General features: G+C 45.5%; 1 protein-coding gene across 2 annotated transcripts in view; it reads left to right on the top strand.

Moving 5' to 3' along the window:
* Positions 1-1,778: 1,778 nt before the first annotated feature.
* The window catches only part of rassf8b (Ras association domain family member 8b), a 61,455-nt gene continuing 42,069 nt past the window's right edge, over positions 1,779-21,164 (top strand). For both annotated transcript variants that reach the window (XM_063216876.1, XM_063216875.1), the window contains exon 1: positions 1,779-2,341. The gene's annotated coding sequence lies outside the window, so the exon portion shown is untranslated. The remainder of the gene's footprint in view (positions 2,342-21,164) is intronic.

Genomic DNA, 21,164 nt, shown 5'->3' with positions numbered 1-21,164 from the left:
AAAATACTCAACTACATCATAACAGAAGTGCTATGACATCACCGAGAGCCTTAAGTAAGAGATTACGACATAGCCATTACAATGTTGGTGACAGAAGAATGGCTATGGCTAAAGAAAAGTGTTCTTTTGATTGGTCATATCATAGCGCTGGCCACAGTGCGGGAGCAATTTGACAACAGCTGTTTGGTCCCATCCACAGCCCTCAGCTATCTGATCTGTGCGAGTCCAGATTAAACTTTTCTTTTCTTTAAAAAAAATATATTTTTATGGGCTTTTCCACCTTTATTTTAGACAGGACAGTGAAGAGCGACAGGAAGCGAATGCGGAGAGAGAGACGGGGTAGGGATGGCAAATGACCCAGGCCGGATTTGAACCCTGGGTGCAACCCAGAGTAAAAACTTCATGTGTTAGTCCGAGTTACCCAGGCTACTGGCACAATGGTGTGTACCACAAGGTCATAAAAATATAGTCAGCAAAATTGTGCCCAATGGTCAAAAATGCCCCCAAGCCCTCATCTCATACGGTCACTGTGTGTTCTATAAATCTGCACAGCCTTGCCTCCACATCTCCCTGCATTTTGACATTCTCTCACACTACCATTGTCGAAATGTACTCTATGTACACCACGATGACGGGCAGAATTTTTTCCTCCTCCTCTAAAAATGTGAAATGATTCTCTGCTTGGCTGCACACGTGTGCTTTGATGACGCTTGGTGATGTGATAAAATTAAACCGAGGGTGCCGCAGATCAATTTTAATTAAGCAATGACTCAAAACAGCATGAAATGATGTGGCAGCAAGGAATATAAACTTCTATAAAAAGAATGCTATTTCATGGCTTGGTAACTTCATGATTAAGTCTTTGAAAAATAATATCTATTTTGCCCACGTGGAGTGTGTGTGTGTGTGTGTGTGTGTGTGTGTGTGTGTGTGTGTGTGTGTGTGTGTGTGTGTGTGTGTGTGTGTGTGTGTGTGTGTGTGTGTGTGTGTGTGTGTGCGCGCGGAGACAGAGAAATTCAGAGAGAGAGGGGGGGGGGAGCAGACAGAGGGGCAGACATTTCAGACATTCCTGCATCACAAATTCAAGTTTCATTTCTATTTGATGGACATTGGTACCAAAGTAAAAGCTACTCTAAGAGGGAGGTGGAGGGNGGGGGGGGGGGGGGGGGGGGGGGGGGGGGGGGGGGGGGGGGGGGGGGGGGGGTGGTGGTGGTAATAACTCATAGTGTCTGCATGTACAAAGCTGTGCATGGTTTTAGAAAATCTTAAATAGAAAAATATGTCAAACTCACCATCTGATCTGACAGGCACCAGGAGACCCTTGAGATTCCTTTGAATGGCTCTACTGAACTGAAAGGGAACTGCGCTTACTTGGGTCACGTTGCCATGGGTTTCTTCCTCTCTGTTGGCTTGTTTGATGTTGCCAAGTGACACTCTGTACTTTGCCACAACAGCACATAAAAGGCCGTGCTATGGCCATGCCATTTTTCACAAGAAAGAGGCTTCTCCAGCCTCACATAGGCCTACCCAAATGTCTCTTTTTTCATCTTTCCTCGAATATGTCCTCTCTTGAGGTTTCTTGAGGCATGAGGTATATAGGTCTTGATTTAAAAAAGGCCTCTGTTTCATTTGTCCACTTATTCCCCATTCAGTGGTTTGTGAAACAGGCGCAGCAAAGATTGGCACAAGAGCTGTGACTTGCGCTCTTGCGCCATTCCTTGTTGTTTCTGCAGACTCTCTCTGACTCTCTCTCTCTCTCTCTCTCGAAAGAAGTTTATGTAGACAAGTTGGCTGTTTAAACGTTTTCTTTAAAGTGATTATTTCAGTTGGCATTCTGAGTGAAAAAACACGGTGTGTGGAAAGTCGATGCAACTTTTAACCAACTGCTGTCCTGAACCGAGCGTGGAGGCGGGCTAGGTATCTCCACTTGCGAGTGGTAGCAGCAATACAGCTTTAAACCGGTCCACAATGCCTTGCGGTGTCCCAGTTCCGTTACAATGTATGTACCAGGCTGAGCATTTAACAGAGCTGGAGGTCTGAGCAGCCCGTGTGTAACTACCCTGTACCTGGATCAGAATCCAACACTGAGCAAGCTACACGAAAACAACTTCACCGTCGCCGCGTTTGAATCGCGTCGCTGACAGACTATTGGGACAACAGCAACTGTGGAACTACTCGCTGCCCAGATTTGGGGTGCTGTAGTGGAGCTGGTGGAAAAGAAACGTAGTCTTGCTTATTCCCATGCTGAAGAAGAAGACCTAGGACACAAGCGAAGTGGAGTGGAACACACAGCGGGCTGAAGGAAGTGTATGGTGCACCTCGACGCTGCATCTGTAGGCAGGTATGGAGATTTCATACGCGTCACAGCGGCTGTTATTCATGTATTTTCCAAGGAGCTCAGCGCATAGGGATACAAAATAACTTTATGACCGCAGCACAGTCGTTTTGCGACTGAGACGGTTTGTTCGGGAATGTGGCTATTATTGCCCGTCAGAGGCAGTGCAGATAAAACGTAGGTCACGGGACGCCGTCCTGGCCAGATGAGCATGAAATCTACTGTTTATGTGAAAATCACTCAGGCGACCGTGAATGGAAAATGGGAAAGCATCTGGGTATGTTTGGGAGATTTCTGTTTTTGTTTTTGGTGACGGCCGTGGATGTCGCAGGCAGGTGGGGAAATAACTAGGCTAGGCGAGGGTCCAGTCTGAAAACGTGTAGTGTTGGCCAATGCCGACATAAATCCCGTCATTGCCCTGCGTTTCTAAATTAGGCGACTATAGCTTACCATGCGCTTTGGCACAACGCATGATTGGGACGAAGTCATGTTTTGTTCATACCCACCACGGGTAAACCCACATAAACATCCCGCCTCTGCATTTGCAGAGCGGTACCCAAATGTTATATGCGGAATTCCAAGGTGCCCTGTCTGAATCAAACAGGTTGCTGTGTTGGACGAACTCGAAATTTGGTGTGACTCCTAAAGCATATAATAATCATTCTGTTATACGCAGTGTATTACTGTGGTCACTTTCGTTAGATTTAAGACATATTTCAGTATTTGTCTCTTGGTAGACTAGCCTATTTAAAGTCTCAAAGTTTCAAACGGTAGCCAAATAAGAATGCGTAAATCTTCAATTGTGAATGCTTTTTTCAAAGAGTGTGAAAAACACAAGAACACTCGTGTAGTGGTAGGTTTGGTCTTTTGTGCATTGGCCAGTGTCGTGATAATTATAGTGTTTGGTTGTTTCTGCCGAGTAGGCTTGTCTGTGCCACCACCACCACTAGTATAATTATTTGAACTGTGAAACAGCGGCCTGCGCAGCAGAGTGAGCGACTGCTGCTACTTCTGGAGAACGGATCTATGCAGCCATGTTAATAACTGATAGCTAATCCCATCCACACACAATGAGAGACTGCGTGAAGCAAGAGACAATGCCCAAGAAGAAGAGGAGGAGGAGGAGGAGGAGGAGGAGGTATGTGTCACTCACTGTCGAAGAGATGACACATCTAGCCATCCAGATGCAGCCGAATAGACCAGAGGAATGTGTGTAGTGTAGCAAAGCAGACCTGGCCAGCATCAGATCCTGGCCAGCAGACCTGTAGTCATAGGCCTACATGGTGGTGGCTTTAGAAATGGAAACAGCATTGCAGTGACTAGGAATACATAGTAGATCACTTTACCGATCAAGGATGGAATGAAAGAATTGAGAGTTTCAAGCTATCCACAGCAAATGGATAAGCCTTCACACAGTGTCAAATGTTCATGAACATTCTCAAATATAAATTTGCTGTTGTTATGATCATATTATATATGTCCCATATGCCATAAGATTACTAAGCATAAAATAACAATGGTCGCTGATATATTGCATTGTAGTATATGTAACCGACTCATCGACGAGGAGGCAGTTGTCTCGATATGTCACCAGTATTTATTTTACAGGTCTGAAAATACATAAAACACAGCCATCAGGCAACAGCGCATTTCAGCTTCTTTTCTCCAGCTCTGCATTACGATTACTTCTCTGTGTTACATTTAACACAAATTAACATTATCACACGGACGGTCTCGTTGCATAGTCACGTGACCGCATAGAAGTTCAGGCAATGCAAACTTGAGTACAACGAACAAAGCTAAAACAGTAACAATCTTCACACTAGATAACTGCCATTTAGCATTCTCATTCCATTACACGTTACTGTGTCGAAAATCAACCAAGGAAACACCGAAAACACACCAGCTTACCTGAAAATACATAAAACACAGCCATCAGGCAACAGCGCATTTCAGCTTCTTTTCTCCAGCTCTGCATTACGATTACTTCTCTGTTTAGCTGGACATGCATAGAGCAGCGCTGCCACCTAGTGGACGGGCTGGTGCGTTCACAAACTGCAACCCAAAAACATATTCTTCTCCAGGCAATACAATTGCATTGAGGGCGCTACACTCTCCCCCTCAAAATAAAATGTCTTCAACATTACATTTGTTAGACATATTTCATTATCCATACTCTCCTCTTCCACCTGTGTCAAGCGGCATAAAGAAAATTCTTTAGGTCATTAATGCATTATAGCAAAGTGTCACACTATTTCACAGGCCACATTTCTAACCATCATAACTCAGTTCGCCACTCTTTTCTTAGGAAAACTCAAAGGCACATAGTCATGCCTGTCACTTATGCTATAGGGAATACCCTGATAGCCTGCACATCTTTCTGCGGTAAGCTGTAGGTCAGTAAACACATTTCAATTACATAATACATCACTTAAACAAGAAATCTCCAACACACACATTGAACAAAAGTCTTTTTTTCAGAGTCTGGGTATAGGGGTCTCTTCACCCGCGGACACTAATGTCCATCACAGTCCAGGGGCGCCACAGAGTGTGGACTGCTGGAGACTTACAGTTTATCTGCAGATTGTTTGTGCGTGCCTCTACCACAGATGGCTTACCTAGTTCCTCGTAGGTGAGGATTCTTGGCCGACGCCGCTCTCTCTCTGGGCGAGTACTCACCGGCGGTCGATCAGGCTCCTCATCAGATACCTGTGCCGAGTCAAGCTGGTCGTCGCGCTCAGGATCTGGAGTCTCTTCCCGGATGTCCGGGCCTACTGTCTCTGGTAGGGCTGCATCAGCCCCGCCATCTTCCAGGTGCGACTCCCCAGTTGCTATTGCAGGGTCTGGAACAAACGATGGGGCTGCTGGATTGAGCACGTTGTCCTCTCTGGACTGGCACCTGTCGTGAGTAAACCTGCAGATGTACTCACTGTCCTCTTCACTTTCACTGTCGGTGTGTTCAGTGTGTCTTGTTTGTCTGGTGCTTGCTGTTCTTGTAGGTCGTTCTCTTGTGAAGCCGGTCTCTCTCTGATGTCGTCGGCCCCTGCCCTGTCTCTCATCCTCTGATTCATCCAGTGGCAAGCTGTCACATGGGAGCAATAGATTCCTGTGGAGCACTCTTGTCTTTCCTCCACCTTCAGGCATAACTTCATAGACAGGACTATCGTTGTTCCTCCTTTTCACAACCCGATGCACTTTGTCCTCCCAATACGACCGCAGCTTGCCTGGGCCTCCCCTTTCAGACAGATTACGAACTAGAACTCTTCCCCCAGGCTGCAGATCATTTCCATGCACTTTCCTGTCATAGCATTGCTTCCCTCTTTCAGCTTCTCTGACCGCTGTTTTTGAGGCAATTTCATAGGCCTGTCGCATTCTGTCCTGCCATTTCTGCACATACTCTCTGTAACTCTCTTGCTTGTCTGTTGCTGGTAAATTGAAAAGTGTGTCAATGGGCAAGCGGGGAGAGCGGCCAAAGAGCAAGTAGTAAGGGGAAAATCCAGTTGCCTCACTACGTGTGCAGTTATAGGCGTGCACCATTTTATCTAAGGAGTTCTTCCAGTCTGCTTTCTCTGAATCGGTCAGGGTGCGCAACATGGACAAAAGCGTTCTGTTGAAACGTTCCACCTGTCCGTTTCCTTGTGGATGGTAACACGTTGTATGGGAAGCTCGCACTCCACAACATTTCTGTAGCTGAGCCATTAGCTGGTTTTCGAACTCTCGTCCCATATCGTGATGGAATTTTTCTGGAAATCCAAAACAGAGTGCAAAGTCGTTAAACACCTTTTCCACTACGGTTTTAGCAGACTTATTTTTCGTGGCGTAAGCCTGGGCAAACCGTGTGTAGTGGTCCATCACCACAAGTATGTATTCATAGCCATTCTTACATGTTTCCAGATGTAGGAAGTCCATTGACACTAATTCAAAGGGGCGAGTAGTGACAATTGGTACCAGGGGTGCTCTAGTGGGCTTTGGTGGACGTTTTCTCTTCAGGCATTCACATTTATGCATGACAAATTGCTCAATATCTTCTTGCATGTGTGGCCAATAAAATCTTTCCCTGATCAGGTCTACTGTTCTTTCCACACCTGGGTGTCCCATTTCTTTATGTAATGTATTGAACACAGTCTGGCAGTACTCATGTGGGAGGATCAGCTGGTTCCGACTCCCTGACTGTCTGTAAAGCACACCATCTGGGTTGAGATACAGTTTACTCCACTGGCGAAGGAGTACTCTCACATCTGGATGCTCTGATCTCAGAGATCCTGCAGTTGGGGCCTGGCCTACTCTCTTAGCCTGCAAGATGGGCCTGATCACTGGGTCTCTTTCTTGGCTGTCTAACAGCTTTTCCGGTGTGAGAGGCTCACTGGGGTCTGTTGGGGGGGGGTCGGCCAGCAAGTCCAGTATCTCCACTTTTAATGGGCTAATACACGCAAGAGATCCCTCCTTCTGCACTGACACCCCTTCCACCGACGCACTAATGGCATCTTGGGAGATCTCTTCTGTGCATTGCTGCATATACATTTCTATGGGCATCCTAGAAAGGCCGTCAGCGTCAGCATTATACCGACCTGGGCGGTATTTTATGGAGAAATTGAAATCTGCGAGCTGGGCAACCCAGCGGTGGCCTGTTGCGTTAAGTTTAGCAGTAGAGAGGACATACGTTAAGGGATTATTGTCAGTATAAACAGTGAACTGTGGGGCATGATACAAGTAATCCCGAAACCTCTCGCACACTGCCCATTTGAGTGCTAAAAATTCTAGTTTGCCTGAATGCATGTGGTAATTCTTTTCAGGTGGGGTCAGTGTTCGTGAGCCATAGCCTATCACAACCATCTTGCCCTTCTGTCTCTGGTACAGAACTGCTCCTAACCCCTCTTGTGAGGCATCACAATGGAGAACGAAGGGTGCTGTCATATCTGGGTATCCTAGAATTGGAGGGGCAATTAACTTGTCAATTAAAGAATTTAGTACTTCTTGGTGACTGTGTGTCCAGCTAATGGGATAGTGTGGTGGCAGGTTACCTTTGTGTTTGGTATTCACCCCCTTCTTCCCCTTTGCCTCTGCGGTGGGTGCTTGATTCATAGGAGCGGATGACAGCAGCTGATAGAGGGGTTTGGCCAGTCGGGAGAAGTTCGGTATGTATGCTCTGTAGTAGGAGAGGAATCCCAGGAGCTTTCTCAAGTCTCCCACAGTTGTAGGTGTCCTCTCTTTCAAGGCTAACACAGGTGCTATTTCGGCAGGGTCCATGGTATAGCCGTCACTGGAGACCATGCGTCCCAGAAAACGCACTTTGTTTTTGAACATCTCACACTTGCGTGGGCTCAACTTCACACCATGTTTTTGGTATCTTTGCAGTACCGTTCGGATGCACTGAAGATGGGTCTCGAAACTAGAACTATGCACTAAATTGTCATCAAGGTAGGGTTGGCACATGACATCTCTAAGGCCCAGCAAACACTCCTCCATATTCCTTTGAAATTCAGCGGGGGCTGAACTGAGTCCAAAAGGGATACGGATCCAGTGGTATAGCCCCCAAGGTGTAATAAAAGCAGTCAAGGGCTGGCTTTGCTCATCTAAAAAGCCTTGGTGATAGGCTTTGCCCTGATCCAGGACTGAAAACCAAGAGCTACCACTCAGAGAGTCCAGCATGTCTTGTATTCTGGGTATGGGGTGGCTATCAGGAACTGATTTCCTGTTTAATTCCCTATAATCACAACATAATCTCAGACTACCATCTTTTTTTCTCACACATACTATTGGTGAGGCATATGGTGATCTTGACTGAGCTATCCAGCCACGGTTGAGTAGGTCTTGGATGTATTCTTTTACTTCCTGGTGAAGGGGTTTGGGCACAGACATGTATGTTTTCTTAACAGGAGTGGTGTCATGCAATGTGATGTGTAATTTCAAGGAGGGAATGCACCCAATATCCTCATCATCATATGCAAAGGCGTGGCACTCTTCTCGTAGCAACTGCCTTGCCTGCTCTTGCTGCCACACCTCTAAGTGGTCCAAATTGACTGGGGGATCCCACTGGCTCGGTTTATGTCTGGTTTCCTTGTCCGCATCATTATTTCCCTGGTCCATTGGAGACTCAAGTCCCTTTCCCTTTTCAGCAGCAAGTGGTTGTTCTGAATGGACTGAATATGCTGTTTTTATTGCTTGCAGATGACCAAGGACTGTGCGTGGATTCAGTCTAATATCATAACTGTTTGTATTCCTGATCGGAAGGGCCACATACATACTCTGCCCTGCTGTCACGGCAACCAGTCCTTCTTTTACAGTTATGCCATCAGGTAGGTCAGGGAGGTCACAGGGGACGAACAGCAGACTCTGGCCCTTAAATTGAATTCCAGCACAGGCCCTTACATGCACAGTGGTAACCTTTCCTGCTTGCAGATATACTTTCTTCTTGCCTGTCTGAACTGTCCCTACTTCACCAGCCGAATCATCTCTGATTAACTCCATCATTAACTTTGCTGTCTTAAAGGTCACAGAAAAAGCCTGGCTCAGTTTCCGGATCAAATGTGAAGTTGGCTGTCCCTCGTCCCTGTCACTTATTAGTGCTTGAATGACATTGAAACCGATAATCGGTTGCTCTGCAACATTTGGGTCACTGGACACCAATATGGGGGCTAGTAATGGCTCTGAGGAGTTTGGCCTTTCAGCTAATCTAAATTCCACCTCAACCCACCCTAAGAATGGTATCTCAGTTTGGTTAGCAGCAAGGCCGATCAAATTACCTGGCCCTAATAGTTCTTCAATGGGGCGTACTTCGCGATGGGGGAGGTGAGTCTTTCTCCATTTTTCATTGATGATACTGGCCTGTGCACCTGTGTCCCAAAGTGCTTCCACGGCAACACTGTCAAATAGGCATTGTACCAGACACCTCTCACCAATGAGATTTAACAGCTTTGCCTTGCGATGAGGAGGGAGGTAGCTGACAGGAGTGCTGTCCCCTGTAGCAGTTGCCCTAGATGTCACAGGGTTGAAGTTTGCATTGGCCCTGTCTGCTGATAGGTTGACAGTGCGACGGGCTGGGGACCTTTGGTGTTGGGCTACTGGCGGTCCTGACCTAGCAGCCCCCTCCCGTTTCCCTGCTCCCTCTTTTGCCTGCAGCCTCGGGAGAGGTGTCCCTCTTGGCCACAGTTGTAGCAGTGGGTACATGACTCACCCCTTTGTGCTTCTCGGCAGGATCTGCACCCAAGTGGCCTCCGACGGGGGGAATTCATGTATACGGCCGGCTGTGGTTGTTGACTGGCCCCTACAGTCTGCAGGACCACCTTTTTCATCTCCAATATTTCAGCCCTGAGATCCTCAATTTGTTTCTGAGAGTCTGTGTTTTGTTCAGGGCATCGGGCCTGGCACTTTTTGTTTTTGCTGGCGGCCCCGCCTTTCTCAGACATGTCTGTCCCCACATGTTGGGCCTCACCATCCCCACTAAACCCAGACAGGGGAAGATTGGAGGGTCCTTCGATTTGAACATCATTTATTCTAGGGGGGCGTTGCACCCCCGTCTTCCTCAATTTCTGCTGCCTCTCCTGTTCTAAATTTTCGGCCTCATTGACACGTTCGATCAGCACCTCATCTGAGACATGATAATCAGATAGGTAGGGCTTGAGCTGGAATTTCACTGCATCACTAATCAGTCCAGTCTCCAATGACCGCACAAATCGCCTCTGAATCAAGTCTGCACTTAATTTTTCTCCTTCATCCTCTTCACCCCGCTTACACAGTTTCTCCCTCAGTTCCATAGCTCGGAAAAGGAAATTCTGTGCTGATTCTTTTGGGTCCTGTGATAGTGTCATTAGCCTATGCAGGAGGTCAGAGGATGAATCCACTTTATAGTGGCCCCGTAGAATTGTCTTCAGTATGGCAAGAGTGAGATTGTTCTTAATTTCTAACAAATCTCTAAGAGCTAGGCCTGGACTGACAGCCCTAATGACAGCTTCGATAATCTCTGTTTCTGAGTGACCTTTTCGCTGCCCCGTTTCTATTTGGTTCATGAGACCAGTATAAGACAACTTATCTTTCTGTCCAGCCTCCCCAATCTGTCCTGAGATCCGGAACTCCCTCCTCAGTGTCACCTCAGGAATTTTCTTTGATGTGTCAGATGACGTGCTTTTGCTCTCAAAAGTGGTCATTGTTTTGACTCTCTCTCCTGCTGCATCAATCTCGCCCTGTAGCAATTTGAGTGCTTCTGTCTGTTCTTTTTGGAGTTGGGAATATTTCTCCTTTAACTGTTCTAACTCAGAATTTTCCTGTGGTGGTGGGGCCATTTGCTCAACTACTTTTGTTTGCATGGATTTAATGAGGGACAGTGTATCTTTAAGGCACTGCGAGAGCACGTCATGGTCTTCCTTTTCCTCAATGGTGTCTAAAGTGTTTTCTGCTAGCCTGATGAGGGCCCGCCTTGCTAGACTCTGGAACCCTCCCGTTTCTGGCTCTTCACACTTTAATGCCTGACACACTGCTATGAGTTCTTCTGGCTTCCCAAGCGTAAGCAATGCCTCACTCACGTTATCCCTGAGCTCCTCCATTCTTCTAGTTGTTTCTCTCTCTCTAGGTTCGTCTCTTGTTTTGAAGCTGGGCATCAACGGTGTTAGCACAACTTCTCCTGGCTCATTGGCTCGCCAAAATGTAACCGACTCATAGACGAGGAGGCAGTTGTCTCGATATGTCACCAGTATTTATTTTACAGGTCTGAAAATACATAAAACACAGCCATCAGGCAACAGCGCATTTCAGCTTCTTTTCTCCAGCTCTGCATTACGATTACTTCTCTGTGTTACATTTAACACAAATTAACATTATCACACGGACGGTCTCGTTGCATAGTCACGTGACCGCATAGAAGTTCAGGCAATGCAAACTTGAGTACAACGAACAAAGCTAAAACAGTAACAATCTTCACACTAGATAACTGCCATTTAGCATTCTCATTCCATTACACGTTACTGTGTCGAAAATCAACCAAGGAAACACCGAAAACACACCAGCTTACCTGAAAATACATAAAACACAGCCATCAGGCAACAGCGCATTTCAGCTTCTTTTCTCCAGCTCTGCATTACGATTACTTCTCTGTTTAGCTGGACATGCATAGAGCAGCGCTGCCACCTAGTGGACGGGCTGGTGCGTTCACAAACTGCAACCCAAAAACATATTCTTCTCCAGGCAATACAATTGCATTGAGGGCGCTAAGACCCACACTTTCTATCCAAAAATAATCGCCTGGTCATGAATATAGTTGGTTCTAAGTAATATGGTTTCATCTAAGTCACTAAGAATATAGAAAACCATGGCAATCCGTTAGACAGACCGTGAACCGTGTCGAAAGAGCTAAGGACAGCTAGTATTTATAAGTGCCAGAATTTAATGAATGGGTTGAGAACTTCCTGGTTCAGACATGTAGAAATAGAAGTAATATAGTCACTGACCACATGCTCCACTGCACATTTTCTCCCCTTAGATATGCAAGGAAGGGCAAATCCATCATGCCTGTGAATGTCACCGGAAAATGTATACGAGGAGGAACTCACTGATCATTCCCTTCTCATTTCCCCCCCCCCCCCCCCCCCCCCCCCCCCCCCCCCCCCCCACGCGCCCCCCCCCCCCCACACACACACACACACACATTTATTTCTCCCATTAATCCCATTTGGGAGACATTGGACTCTCAGACGTGACCCCATAGATTTTGCTGCTCTTGCCGACACGATTCCATCACCAGGAATCCCGGGCTAGCAATCCTTATGATGAATTTGCATGGCAGCACAGCACAGGCCAGGCCGATGAGAGTGCTTCTCCTCTTCCGCCTCCTCCTTCTTCACCCTCTTCCTCTTCCACTTCCATCCCTCTCTCCTCCCTTATCCTCCTCCTCTTACTTTTCCATCTTCTTCCTCTCCTTCATCTTCTTCTACCCCCTCCTCCCTCTCCCTCCTGGATGAGTCTACAAGTCATCGGCCGGGATTGAGAAATGATGTCTTGCGTAGCTGTGTTCTTTTTGCACACAATGATGTCTCGCATAGCTGTGTGCTTTTACACATACACACACACGCACGCACGCACACACACACACACACACACACACACACACACACACACACACACACACACACACACACACACACACACACACACACACACACACACACACGGGGAGGGAAAGGGAAGTGCTGTCAGGGCTGTTGACGCATAGTTGGACTACTGCATCACACACACACACACACACACACACACACACACACACACACACACACACACACACACACACACACACACACACACACACTGATTGATAACTGACGGCAGGGCTGAGACATTATGGCTAGTCAGAGGGATGCGGGTAAACATGCAAGCGTGAGTCATGCTCCAGTAATAGAGCACAGTGATGGAGGAAGAAGGCAGCGATTTTATTTACTTTGGATGAGAGAGAGAGAGAGAGAGAGAGAGAGAGAGAGAGAGAGAGAGAGAGAGAGAGAGAGAGAGAGAGAGAGAGAGAGAGAGAGAGAGAGACACACACACACACACAGACACACACACAGAATGTCTTACTGTCTGTGTGTATTTCTTTCATGTATCATGTATTTGTGTTTTTATATCTGCCTGTCTGGCCCTCTGTTATTTGTTATTTGTGTGTGTGTGTGTGCGCGCGTTTGTGTGTGTGTGTGTGTGTTTATGTATTGGGTGTGTGGGTGCAGACTGTCTAGAAAGAGGCCGTCTCCTGGGGGAGAATAATCCTCTGGTAAGTTGTGAGTTGAGTTGTCCGGCTGGCTAGCGTGTGTCTGTGCATGCGGGAAGTCTAGTCAGCGTGTGTTGGCGCATGGCGCGAGTGTTCCCCAGTGGTGTGGGGGGACAGAGAGGTAGTGGGGCTGGTCTGTGGGTCGACCCGGCAACACATCATGACACAACCCTCATCAGGTCCGATTACAGTAGAGAAGAGTCAGAGTGCCTAAACAGTTTCTCGGTAATTGTAGATGGAGGGGGGGGGGGGAGAGGGGCACTGTACTTGTAGCTCTGGCCTGTTCTGAAAACAGCTCGATCCAAGTTTAGACCGAGAGTAAATCATGGACGAGGCTTTACGAGCACTTGCATCCAGTCGTGTAATTACTCAATATGCTGAGAGTGAGGCATTGCAGTCATGTCCTTCAGAAGAGCCTCAGTACATTGGAATAGCTTAGCTCAGGGGTTCCCAAACTTTTTCAGCAGGAACTCCCTTTTTCGTTACTAGTTACTGTGGGGGGAACAGAGGTGCACAGAAGCCCCACATTATTTGAACAAAATACTTAACCGTTCATACTAAGGTCCCATTCTTGCTTTCAAACTATAACTATGAAATTGACTAGCTGACACAAGGTGAAACGATACACTCGACTCATGATTTGATTCATATCACAATCTTTGACCTACGTTTCGATACACTGTATGATTTTTTTAAAATGTATCTTTTTTTATTTTAATTTTTTCAACAAAAAACTATAAATGATAATTTAAAGGTAGAGCAGGTTACAAGTGGCAGTACTGAGTATTAAAAACTGTTTAAAAATAATAATGAGGAGGATTTAAATCTTGAAAGCACGATCACATCACATCATGTGGTTGTTTTTTGCACTGAAGGGTAACAGAACTTTGAAAAATGTGTATCATCATACTGCCTTCTTGAATACAGTATTGTGACTCTGTGTATAGACACAATTGTGGTTACTGTGATTTGTGGTGCGATCATGAGGAGGGATAGCCTGGCGACGGCATCCTATGTACTCCATCCAAAGATTTTGGCTCAGCATATCGTCTGGCAAAAGCCTCGAGCTTGGTTCTCTCAGTGTTTAGCCAATCAGCAAACAGTTGAGAGTGGTGACGCAGAACTCACCCGCGAAGTCCGTTACTGATTGGTTACGGTAACTACAGTGGTGCTCATATGTTTACATACCCCAGCAGAATATACGCTTTCTTGGCGATTTCTCACAAAATATGAAGGATTGCACAAAACCTTTTTTCTCACTCATTGCTAGTGACTAGCTTAAGATATTTATTAGCAATATTCTGTGTTTACTCTTTCAAAAGCATGATCACAACCCAAACTACCCAAACGACCCTGTTCAAAAGTTTACATACCCTAGTTTCTGATGCTGAATATGGCCCTGTTTAACATCAGGGACTGCTCTAAATTGTTTGTGGTAGTTGTGGATAAGGCTCTTAATGTTCTCAGTTGACAAAACAGCACATTCTTCCTGGCAGAATGGTTGTTTCCTATAATATCTATGGGTGTCTTGCTGGAACCTCACATTTGAGGTTTCCCCTGAGTGGCTGAATGATGTTGAGATCAGGAGAGTGAGACGGTCGCTCAAAAAACTTCATTTTATTCTTTCTGAAGCTAATGACGGGTTGATTTGGCTTTCTGTGCTGAAATATTGTCATGTTGGCATGTCCAAACAATGGACCATGTGCAGTTTCAAGGCTGATGAGTGTCAAGTTTCCTCCAGTATTTTTCACAGGGCAATGTATTCATCATTCTGTGAGTATGGACCAAAAGTGTAGTGCATTTGTAACTCAAAATTCCCCATGACATCAGTGGTCCATAACCATGTTTCACAGAAGGGATGGTGTAACTTTCATCATAGGCTCCGTTGACTGTTCTCCAAATGGTACTGTTAATAGTGGCTGAAAAAAGTTCCATATTGATCTCATTTTTCCAAATTACTTTGTCACAGGCATTTTGATGCTTCTCACTGTGCTATTTGGTGTATCATATGCAAAATAACATGTTTGCATTTTTGTAGTAATGGCTTTCTCCTGGCAACCCCCAACAGCCCATCTTTTCTCAAGTGCCTCTTTCCTGTACAGTTTAAAACATTTTTTCATGTTGTCCTATATTTCACCTGAAGTTATTTTTTGGTTGTCCTATGCCTCCTGAACAATTTCCCTTGCAATGATCATTGCAATGCAATGATTCCCTTGCCCATTGGCTTGATTCCAACCAAACTCCTCATATTGCATTTCTGAATTGAAATTCCAACGGTGCCAACATGACAATATTTCGACACAGAAAGCCAAATCAACCCGTCATTAGCTTCAGAAAGAATAAAATGAAGGTTTTTGAGCGACCATCTCACACTCCTGATCTCAACATCATTCAGCCACTCAGGGGAAACATCAAATGTGAGGTTCCAGCAAGACACCCTAAGATATTATAGGAAACAACCATTCCGCCAAGAAGAATGTGCTGTTTTGTCATCTGAGAACATTAAGAGCCTTATCCACAACTACCACAAACAATTTAGAGCGGTCCCTAATGTTAAACAGGGCCATATTCAGCATCAGAAACTAGGGTATGTAAACTTTTGAACAGGGTCATTTGGGTAGTTTGGGTTGTGATCATGCTTTTGAAAGAGTAAACACAGAATATTGCTAATAAATATCTTAAGCCAGTCACTAGCAATGAGTGAGAAAAAAGGTTTTGTGTAATCCTTCATATTTTGTGAGAAATCGCAGAGAAAGCGTATATTCTGCTGGGGTATGTAAACATATGAGCACCACTGTATATTCACACTTCTGTTTTGTTTGTATGCTTTTGCGACGCTATATATCGTAACAGTCATGCTATAAAGCACAATATGGGTTTTAATTTGAATCCGAAACTCTGATTAATTTAAATGGCTGAGTAAGATCAGACCATCTCCCACCCTCCACGGAGACGGATTCCTCTTGGCTTTTGCCAGACTGTTTGACGGAGTCAACAGTCGCTTTTGCCGAGGCTAGAGGAGGAGGCCCTTCCAACTTTTTAGTTGCTCCATTAGGCCCAAAAACGTTTGAGAACCCCTGGCTGACCCAACTAACGTTGAGTGGTATTATTCAGTGGAGACACAAAGTGCATGTTTACATTGTGGTCTGAATGATGGCACAATTGAAAAGGCAAAGTGAGGCAGTTTTGTATTTTTAGCGCATTTCATCCAGAAGCAGAGGTTCAGTGTGCTCTGACATCAATAGAAATGTAGAACATTCAACTCTGAATCAAAACCTCAAGGGACCAGTACAAATGGTGCATTTTGTCCCTCTGGTACAAAGCAACAGGGCTCTTCTGATAATAGATAAAGAACTTTTTTAATCTGTTTAGGCTGCCGTTGTGGTGTCGTTAGATTAGCTGTAACACGGAAAGTGCTGGACTGTGCTGTCTACTGTACTACCAGGGCTTAACACTGGCACCTGCCAACCGGCCAAAATATGACATCTCCGTAGCATATATCCTGTTTTGTACCTTGTGCTACATGTAGAAAGAACATTCAGATTCTCTTTGTCTTATTTTAAGTTTTATTTAGCACTGTGTTCCGATCACCTATCCTTTTGTTTTCACTTCATTTTCTGAGCTGAGATGTATCATAGTAAAGAAAATATGTCTAAAAATACTGAAAACAAAACTGTGGCTAGTAGAAAGGCTGAATGGCTGAATTGACTTTGGAAAACCACTAGCCACTAGCCAGTTTGGCCGGTGACCAAAAAGTGAGCCAAAAGTTCATGTCAAGCCCTGTGTACTACTAAAACTGACCTAAACTGTTCTCTGTAGTGAAATTGCTGGTTGGGTGGTGGCTGTCTGGAGGGGTAATAGCATCATTCTATATTAGTGTCCTTAACATCACGTTTGTTTTTAACTCATTGAGTGCCAGCCATTTTCAAATTCAGACTGGGGGGTCGCCAGGCTTTTTTCAACGTTTGAGTGATTTTTCAAGAGCCATAAAAAATCGAGTTCTTTGTCTATGTGAACATACCAGATCAAGGTGTTAGGCCCCACCCCCCATGAAAAAAACGCAATTCGCCTTTGGCTAAGCCAAAGTTACAGTTGCTAGGTCGGACAGATAAACTTTCAATGCTGAGATTTATGCAGTGACTGCAAATCGCAGCAGTTATTCACTCCTAATAAATAAAAAATGCATTCATAGTATTTTGAATATAAGTATTTATTTTCTGAACGGTCATGCGATGCATCACAGTTGTTATGGGCTCTTCTATGGGTAGGCCGATAGGCATCGTAACCAGCACCATGGTAAGCTGAGCTCGCATATCTTTTGAGCTCTTTGGTAGCGGTGTTTCATTAAATAGGTCAGAAATCCAAAATCCTACTCTGAAACAGGTTTGTGGATTGCTTACAACCTTACTGAAAAGTGACACGAATGAGATGGTGGCATGATCGGAGCACACAAAGTATGTTTTTGATCCGTGTGCTTTCTAGTCGAGTGTGAGGCTGCCGAGACCCTTCAAGGCAGACTATCCAGCTGCTAGTAATATTAGTCCGGTTTTAGGTAAAGAGGAAAGCGATTACCACCTGTTACATCGCGGGGAAACTCGCACCTTTGTCACAAATACCCCAGGCACAATTTCCAATCATATTTTAATAATAATACGACCGTATCTCGCTAACTACTTGAAAACATGCGATTTCAGCATTGAGTTCCATGGAGCGCTGTCAAAACTGTCCGAGGTTTGTCCGAGGTCGTCCTTTTGCTGCGCCGTGATTGGTCAAAAAGCACTTTAGGGCGGACCTTAGCCAAAGGTGAATTGACTCGATATCAAGTCTTTGTCACTGTGCCATACATTCTGAAAAGACTCGTTTTCAAGTCCATGGCACTCAAAGAGCTACGAGTTCTAATTGGTCTGGATGGAAGACAGCTGATTATGTGTCTTCATTACTTTATTTCATGTCCATACATATGCTAATAATACATTGTCTATTATACTGTATGTACATATCCAAGGTTAACTCATTTGAAGCACATGTCTCTCTTGAGATCTTATTTGACTTCGGATGGTAGAGATGCGTTGTGAATTTGGTCACGTTGACGATTTAAATCCCTGGGAGAAAACACTGAACTACCACCATCAAGAAAGCATGTCAGCAAGACTTTCCCTTTGGGCTCCACTTTTTCAGGCTCACCTAATGCTTTAAAAGCACTGTGTGCACACACAGCTCTCAAGAACAATTACCATTTCCTCAAAGAGCCTTCAATTGGTGCCATCATCTCTTATCCGTGTGCACTGACACCATTGTCTGATCTCGGGGCCAAACAATGGCTCATACTAACGACCCCCGATAGGCCCCCGTGATAAGGGGCCCCAACAAGAGCCGGGGCCCTTGCAGATTGTCACGGACCAACAGATAAGGCGGGAGAGAGGGGTAAACAGACCGCTCAGGTTCCCGCAGTAAAAAAAAAGAGAAAAAAAATCTGTCTGACCTCCGTTTGAAGATAGCATCTGTCGTATGGCAGGGGTGGGTGTGTTTCAGATCGGGTCGTAAACTGTCGAGTAACACAGAGTTGAAATTCATCTCACGGCTAACCCGGCAAAGATTTTTTTGTGCCACAGATGTGTGTGTGTCTGTGTCTGTCTGTCTGTGTCTGTCTGTGTGTGTGTGTGTGTGTGTGTGTGTGTGTGTGTGTGTGTGTGTGTGTGTGTGTGTGTGTGTGTGTGTGTGTGTGTGTGTGTGTGTGTGTGTGTGTGTGTGTGAGAGAGAGAGAGAGAGAGAGGCAGAGAGAGAGAGAGAGAGAGAGAGAGAGAGAGAGAGAGAGAGAGAGAGAGAGAGAGAGAGGCAGAGAGAGACAGAGGATGAGAGAGAGAGAGGCAGAGAGAGAGAGAGAGCGAGAGAGAGAGAGAGCGAGAGAGAGAGAGAGAGAGGCAGAGAGAGAGAGAGGATGAGAGAGAGAGAGGTTTTATATTTTGGCGGTGAGCAGGCTGCAGCCAGGGCGCAGTGTTGATGGCGAAGAGCCTTCCAAAGGAGCAGCAGCAGCAGGCTTTAAATAGAGATTAGATTGCTGGAGGGTGATACAAAGTCTCCCTTTCAGTCTCAGCCATTACACTCAAGTGATTTGAATCCCCGTGGATTCACGAAAAGAAACTTCTCTGTATCCTTTAGCATTCATTGTCCTCCCTTTGCTTGCTACTAGTTTTTATTCTTTTCTTCTGTGATGTTTTGATGTGTCCGGAAATTCTTGCATGAGGCAGACAAGTTCACAATGCAAGGTAATCTTTTCTATTCTCGACAGATTTGAGGTGTGACAGGCAGAAAGTATTAAGTGAAAAGGGATTACCTTTCGTCTACCTCTTGTACCATTCAAAAAATGCCAAAGGCCTGGCTGCATTTGTTGAGCTCCTTTCTTGTGATCTGGAGTTATGAAGGGATCTTCAGGTCCAGACATGTTTGTTTATTTTTCTTTCTATCTATGAGGCTGGAGAGTTTCTGGCAATCAAATGATCAAACTGATTTGGAACAACAGTTGTTAAATGGCAGCAGTTCAGAAATAGGTGTGAAATTAGTGTTAATGTCAAAGGATTGGCGCGATCCTTGGCCTTTTGGAGATCACCTGCTGCTTTGAGCCAATGCATCTGGAGGACACACACCCAGTTTGTCAGAGAAGCTTAGTATAGAATAGAATAGAATTGAATTGAATTGAATTGAACCAGAAAGAATACAGGAAAAGGGGTAGAATGTACCATCTCTGACAGAACAGAACCGAATACCTTCCTAGTTAACCAGACAATGCTTACATGCTCAGGCCACAGATAGGAATAGAACGTGTGAGTTGTTGCAACTGTCTGCGAAGATCTTTTAGCCTACTTCTGCAATCGTTCATACCATTTGAGCGCAAGTACAAGTGCAAGGTATTACATAATGCCTCAAAGGACGTTCCAACCAAGAAGTGAATACGCAGTCCCCCCCACCCTCAATTTCAATTTCAAAAGTCTTTTGTTGGCATAACAAATATTCAGGCGTTCGTATTGCAAAAGCAATTGCAACATGCGGTAGAACATATTGATGTGTATAAGTACATAAATCTCTGTCGCTCTCTCTCTCTGTCGCTGTCTCTCCAACTCTCTATGTCTCTGTCCTCTCTCTTTTACTCATAAACACGTTTTTTGTACAGTCTTTGTGTTCCCCTTACCAGCTGCAGAAACAAGTATTTAAAGGCTCCCTGTACAGTGCTCATGGTGGGGTGAAAGTATGTGAGGGTGGCAAGGCACGAGAGGCAAGGGGCAGGCAGGCAGGCAGGCAGGCAGGCAGGCAGGCAGGCGGACCTCAGAGCCGCTCAGCGCTGCAAAACACCTCCCAAAGCCCTGTGGGAGAAAGAGAGTGCAACTCTGTGCGCAAGATAAGCCCCCCACTCTTACAGATTACACGTCTGCACGGAGAAGTCACTTCCAATCTCGCCCGGGCCGCTTGAGAACTCTCCTCTAGGAGCGGCACGTCCACACAGCGCAAAAGAAACACACACAGACACAGACTCTTGGACCAGAGGCATTACGATGAATCTTGCAAAAGGCCTTGTCCGTTGTAGCAAAGGCCATCAATTGCATGTCACTTAATTGTTCAATTCTGAGCATCTTATTTTGGCCTCTGAAAGAGTCGATGCTTCTGGTGGTCAGGTGATAGCCAAGCTGTGCCCTCCTAGTGACGCAACACTTTCAAGGTTGCAACTAGTCAGGTCAAGAGCAATGCAAGTACTTTCCGAGTTCCTGAAAATACAGTAACTCCTCCCACTTTGTCGGTAAGCAAACAACCATAAGCAAACTAAGGGAGGTGGGTCACAACCATGCCGTTTGGGAAATGTTAATTGTTTTGCTCTTGGTCAGACCAAGTCTCAAAGAGATTTGAACGTCGATGATAATCAGGCTAGTCAGGAGAGGTGTGTCATGAGAAACACACACCTACTCGGATATGCACGCACTGCGATTTGGGCATTTGTGTGGAGATTTTCTCGAGGCTAAGGTAACACGTTTTCCGATTGCTTATTGGGTTTTTCGCCCATATGTTTAGCACCCGAGGGTTTTCACTCCTAGCTGG

Source organism: Engraulis encrasicolus, chromosome 15 (assembly GCF_034702125.1).
Source record: "Engraulis encrasicolus isolate BLACKSEA-1 chromosome 15, IST_EnEncr_1.0, whole genome shotgun sequence".
Lineage (NCBI taxonomy): Eukaryota > Metazoa > Chordata > Actinopteri > Clupeiformes > Engraulidae > Engraulis > Engraulis encrasicolus.
This window is presented reverse-complemented; position numbering and strand designations above follow the sequence as displayed.